Consider the following 6,000-nt stretch of genomic DNA (forward strand, 5'->3'; position numbering starts at 1 on the left):
CAAGTTGTAAGGGAGAGTGCTGACAGAGAGGGTGGTGGCATGCACACAACACCAGGTGTGGGAGCAACATGGCTTTAACGTGGTACAGAATATGTGGACCAGGTGTCTCCTGTGAGAACTACGAGGATAAAGACTTGAATGTGGCATTCTTGAATCTGAAGAAAGTGTACGAAAGGGGCATCGATGAAGATGCAACGAAATTATTGGGTAAACGTAAATATACTTTTATCAGGACGACAAGGAACGTGTCCGAGAAGGGGAAGCAGGAGAACGAGCCGTTCTTAGCAGTCACAGATGGGTCTGTGTCCAGGATGCGTGGCTTCACCTTTGTTGTCTAATCTGTATATGGTCGCGATAGTGAGGGAGGTGAATGTATGGGTCTTAGGACGGGGGCCAGGTATGTGGTATGCTGGGGGTAAGGAGCGTGGGGGTTGCAGTATACCGGGGGAGTGGGGAGGAGCGTGGAGGTTACGGCATTCTTGGGGGGGTAATGAGCATGGGAGTTATCATGGAGGAAGAAGCGAGTCAGTTACTGGATGTACTGCATGACATGCCTCTGGTGGCAGACTCGAGAACCTGGTAACGTCAGAGTGTGAGAGAACAGACAGTGAGGTAATGACGTGGAGCGGAGGGGGAGTGAGGCAGGATGGTTTGAGAATATGTCTGGACAGGGAGTGACGCGGAGGAAGTGGCGTGCTCTAAGTATCTGATAATGGTCATGGCAGTGAATGTAACCATGGGGACTGAAGTGAGCCACCATACGCTTGGAGGAGGGGGGGACTGAGGTCCTAGGTATATATCAAGGAGTGTGTAGAAGGAGGAGGAGGTCAGTGTCTTTTACGACAGAGGCGAGTATGTATGAAGGTCTGGTAGTTCTGACAGTGAAGGATCGTGAACACAAAAGAAAGGAAGAGGTGGAATATCTTGAATATCATATGCTCGAGACCAATATGTGGTATGAGGAAGGGTTGATCCTGTAAGGAAAGATAGTATAAAAAAAAGCAGCGGGTAGGTTGTAAGCGCAGTCTGATTAACAGAACTGAATAAGATGAAAGGTTGGGGTGAAGAAGGCTTTGGGTACCAGGGCTTGAGCAGGCGATTGAGACGTGTGCAATGGATAGAATGATGTGGATTGGTGTGGTATACGAGGCGCGACGTATTATCATTGGGCTACACCAGGGTTAAGAAAAACCATGGAAAGGTTTGGTCTCGGTACATCAAACATATGGCGCGAGTGAGGCCGTGTGGAAAGGGGATATAGTGGCAAAAAGCCCAACTATTGGGACGATGATGTGATAACAAGCACAGACAATAATAACAACTAAAATATAACCAGGAATGTAATTATGTACACTGTGGTTCAGTGACAGCTAATGGCTGTTATAAAAGGGGAAAAAATCTATGTAACAAGGGGTGTTAAGTATCGAGGTTAGTAACACCCTGACAGAACCAATCTTGAATGCAGTAACAACAAATCAAGAGCAGTAACTAAATAAAGAGGCCAGTAACGATAACACAAGGTCTATACAGCAGCCCGGTAACAAGGCCTGATAACAAGATCAGTCACAACCAAGCGTAGATTGGACAGCAAGTTAGTCACACAGCCGGTAACAAGTAAGCTGCGACTGGCCAGCAACCAAAGTGAGGTAGGTAATGTGACCTCAATACCCACCTAGCCAGCCTCAATTACCACCACACCAACCTAACCTTCCTCACCCCCACCATTCCCCTCCCCTCCTCCTCCTAGGGCTACACCGCCCACGTGTATGGATTTCAATACACCTATGTGTATACATACGTAGACGTAAACACTTGGGAAATACCCGTATTCTTAAAATAGAAACACATATGGAGACACGTACATATGTAAATCCTTCCTTAAGTGCATGTGTATGACAAATCAGAGGCAATTTTGGTATGTCATAATTTTTGTAGGCAAAAATGATAGTATGTTATGATTTGAGTGTCGTATGCCATCTGATAACTCTGGTATTTGGCGTTCTAGCATGCAATATTCTTGTACTTGGTAACTACAATCTAAAGAAAACCGATGCATGGCACCTATTCTGTGACACCTCTATGAGATAACTATGACATATGGTCTTAGAAGTATCTTTAACACCTAAAGGTATGTCACGTGGCATGTGGACAATTCTGGTATTTGGCCTTATAGTATGTGATATTCTTGTATGAGGCAACTATATTTTGGAGAAAAACGATTCTTGGCAACTATGCATAATTCTGGCAACTATATGTGATAACTATGACATTATGTACTCCCGTGGTGTAGTGGTCAGCATTCCTGACCGTGACGCATTCACAGGCAGCCCAGGGTCGAGCACGTAGGTTCGAATCCTGGTTACGGCAATCGGTCCACAGTGAACTTAGCTGTTCATACTCCCCTAAGGGTTGGTCTATGAAACTGGGATCCTGGCTCAGGCTAGGGTATGTCCTTAATTAGGGCCTCAGTTGCCCACGTCGTCTCAGTTAACATAGAAAAAATGTGGTCTTAGAATTATCTTTTAACACCTAAAGGTCAACATTTTTCGGTTGGTGGATGTAGCTTGACGCTACTAGCCCTGGCAGTTGATAGGCCTAAAGTCAATAAACCCAACCAACTTAATGCATACCATTAGTCGAGCAAGAGTCACTTACGGAAAGTGATAACCATGTGTTATAACTGCTGTATGTAGTCTCTTACACGTATGATAACATGATAAAATCACATCAAGCCGTAGCTACGACTTAAAGTTTGATTAAAATATCTAAGCTTTATACCATAAACAACTATATTACTTCAGATCAGTATTATCAAAAGTTCATTGTTATAGTATTTAGTAATCATGTTTATGATCATTTTTGTAATTACTAGTTTCTAAGGAGTAATAAGCTAGGCTGTGCTACTCCTCCTACCGCTTCTAAATCGTATCCTATCATGTACTTAAACTTGGTGGAAGTCTCTCACTCCAGCACGACTCAGCAACACAAGAATTTTTTAGCACCACTTGATTCACGAGGAGGGGGAAACCCCTGCTGGTGTCCTCACCTACATGAGTCACTGGGACCCCGCCAGGCAAGAACACAGTCCACGGAAGAAGTTAAGAGTGGCGCCTTAATGGTATTGTTTACGTGGCTACGTAACTTCGCCTTACTTCGGCGAGCGACTTTATAACACGTTTCTTTCTAACGTCCTTTGGTATCCGGAGAAGAACTCCGTTTCAGTCATCGATTTCAGTCAATTCTCTGAACACATAACGAGCGAAACCAACGAAAACTTGGTGCTTAAATATTACTTTATCCACAGATTTGTTTTCAGTAGCGTCGCCTCCCTATTCCAAACTCCCTGGGTTATTTTCACGTTACTCACCTTCGTCAGTTTCTGAAGACATGGTTCTCGTCGAAGGAAGGAAGAACGGCTTCCTGACTAGTGACTGGCAGGAGGGGAACCTGTCTGGGGAGAGTCTTGCACTCCAGTGTTCCAGGCGATGGTCTGGACCCGATGGAATCCGGAAGTTGCGTTGGGAGGGACCGGCCTACTGCGCCTGCGCGGGGCCACCTGGCGTGGCGCGCGAGGTTTGACTCCCTCTCCCCTGGCCTGGAGGCCAGGGTTGGCATCCCAGCTGGAGGTAGTTGGGGTTATATGGCCTCCAAGGAGGGTGGAGCCCACTAGGGACGTATACCAAGAGGGCGTGGTTCATTGTGTCCACTACACAGTTACTGATACGTACGAATATTACGGACATACGTTTTATATGAACGATGACGTTGTTTGTAGTATTACCTTAATGATTCTAGAACTAATGACTAACAACAATAATAATCGATCACTACACAAAAAAAGAAAAAAAAATTACATTCCTCTGGAAATTCCTGCGACTTGATTCTCGTGTCCTCAACTTTATTGATTTATAATAAAAGTAACTCGGGTGGCAACGATGCTATACCTTACTATAGAAGCAGAAAGAAGCGGGAAGTACTTCTATGCATTTACCTATAACTATAGATCTTACGAAGTACCATGTTTTTGAAAAATGAAAATAATACGTGTAAAAAATGATCCAACTATCAAATGTCTTTATCAAATAACAACCACGTCATTTTGAATTTCTTTCATCATTTAGCATGGATACGGTGAACTTGGAATAAATAATGATTTTCAGTATAATTGCTTTGTCTGGGGCCTGGAATATCTGCCATACCAGGAATGCCTTTGTTACTTGGAATACGTCTGTGTGTCTGTGTATCATTCTGGATGTATGATGAGAATCTGTAGTTTTCAATATTCCCTCAAATTGTTTCATGGTATACCTATGGTCATAACCATTATATTTTAAAGGAGTCTTTTATATCTCTCTAGTCCTGGCCAGTACGGCCACAATGGACGATATTCCCCTCGGAAGAGCCTGAACAGACTCGGCAAGCCATACGCCGGGATGACGTCACCCCCTCCCCCACCACCGACCTGTTACGCAACGGTCGAAACATTAAAGCATTGTGATGCCGACCCGCTGCCTAGTGTCAGTTTTCCATTAGTTTCGAATTTTGGCCTGACTTTGAAAGACGTTAATATCTATCTATCTATCTATCTATCTATCTATCTATCTATCTATATATATATATATATATATATATTAAAGTTGCAATGTCGTCAGGAGTGGCTGCCTCCTTCTTGGCCAGTTTCCACTGGGAAATGACCAAAGTTTAAAGAACTTTTCATGTTCATTCTATCGTCAGTATACGGACGGGGCAGGCATCAGCTCTCTGCCTTTTCTTTATTCCTATTTCGCAGTTCCCCTATTGGCAGCAGTTTGTGAATAAACTTGTTTTTTATATGTATTTCAATTTGCGTGGATATCGTTTCTTCTTTGTCGAAAATCCTCACATGCTCGTTTCAAACCATTTTTATACAGTCATCCCCCATGTTGCTATGGAAACTGTGATCAAAGATTATACGTTCAGCGAGAGCGTGTGTGGCAATCCCTGATAACTGCAGGTGCTGATATTTTTTTTGACGTGCTAATAACTTGACGCTGCCGGCCTTAATGACACTGACAATCAAATAGGCCTAAAGCCCTTGTTACCAACCAACCACAGGAGAGGAGTGAACCACCTCTGCGAAGATGAGGGATAATGCAAGGCAAAGTTATGATCTCATATATATATATATATATATATATATATATATATATATATATATATATATATATATATATATATATATATACATATATATATATGCCTTACTGGAAACATTATACATTTTAAGTATCATTCTATATTTCAATACAAGAGCAACATCTATCTCTCTATTGTACGTAAGTTTGTTAGTTCCTTCCAGAATTACAATTCACGTGTGAGTTATTTTGCTTCGCGCGATGTCCATCCCCGTTGTCTCCTTCCTGACGGGGTAATACCCGAACCCATAATTGAACAGCCACCTGACCTATAGTGATGGGGAAGGCCTGACTAGTCTCGATTAATAACCTTGTTACCGGGGATATTTATATATGGTCGTTGACCTCATGGAAAACGCACCACTACAGCTTCTGCAGGTGTTATAAGCTGTCACTGGCGATAATCATTTGACAGTGGGGGTGTGATTTTTATTTCTTCAGTTTTATCTACTGTGGCATTTCATTGTTAGTTTATTTGTTTAATGGTTACTGGGATTTATCAATTCTTGATCATGTGGTGACCAGCCGTGGGACTCTGAGCAATGATATATAATCATACACGTTTCATGCTCATGCAATGAAAAAAAAAGTTTCTCCCCAGCCACTTCTGTCTGTCTACCTATCTTCTGTACGTCTGTCTGAAAGTCTTCTGTCTGTTTCCTTTTCTGTCAGTCTATTCGTCATCGAAGTGCTGGGTCTTTCACGCCATCATTTCCAAAGTTTTAGATTGTGAAAAATTAAAATATGTCACGATTAGAAAGACTAATTGTCACTTACTTTTCTTGCGCCACTTCATTTGTTGATTTGTCCAAGTAACTAAGAGAAG

General features: G+C 42.6%; 1 protein-coding gene across 3 annotated transcripts in view; it reads right to left on the minus strand.

The window, feature by feature from the left end:
• LOC139747310 (uncharacterized) overlaps nt 1–3,508 on the minus strand; it is a 34,872-nt gene extending 31,364 nt beyond the window's left edge. The window contains exon 1 of one of the 3 annotated variants that reach the window (XM_071659502.1): nt 3,368–3,506. The gene's annotated coding sequence lies outside the window, so the exon portion shown is untranslated. Of the gene's footprint in view, nt 1–3,367 lie in introns of all 3 variants that reach the window. The other 2 variants (XM_071659483.1, XM_071659465.1) reach the window with 2 other exon arrangements.
• Nucleotides 3,509–6,000: the final 2,492 nt, after the last annotated feature.

The sequence above is a fragment of the Panulirus ornatus genome, chromosome 5 (genome assembly GCF_036320965.1).
Source record: "Panulirus ornatus isolate Po-2019 chromosome 5, ASM3632096v1, whole genome shotgun sequence".
NCBI lineage: Eukaryota > Metazoa > Arthropoda > Malacostraca > Decapoda > Palinuridae > Panulirus > Panulirus ornatus.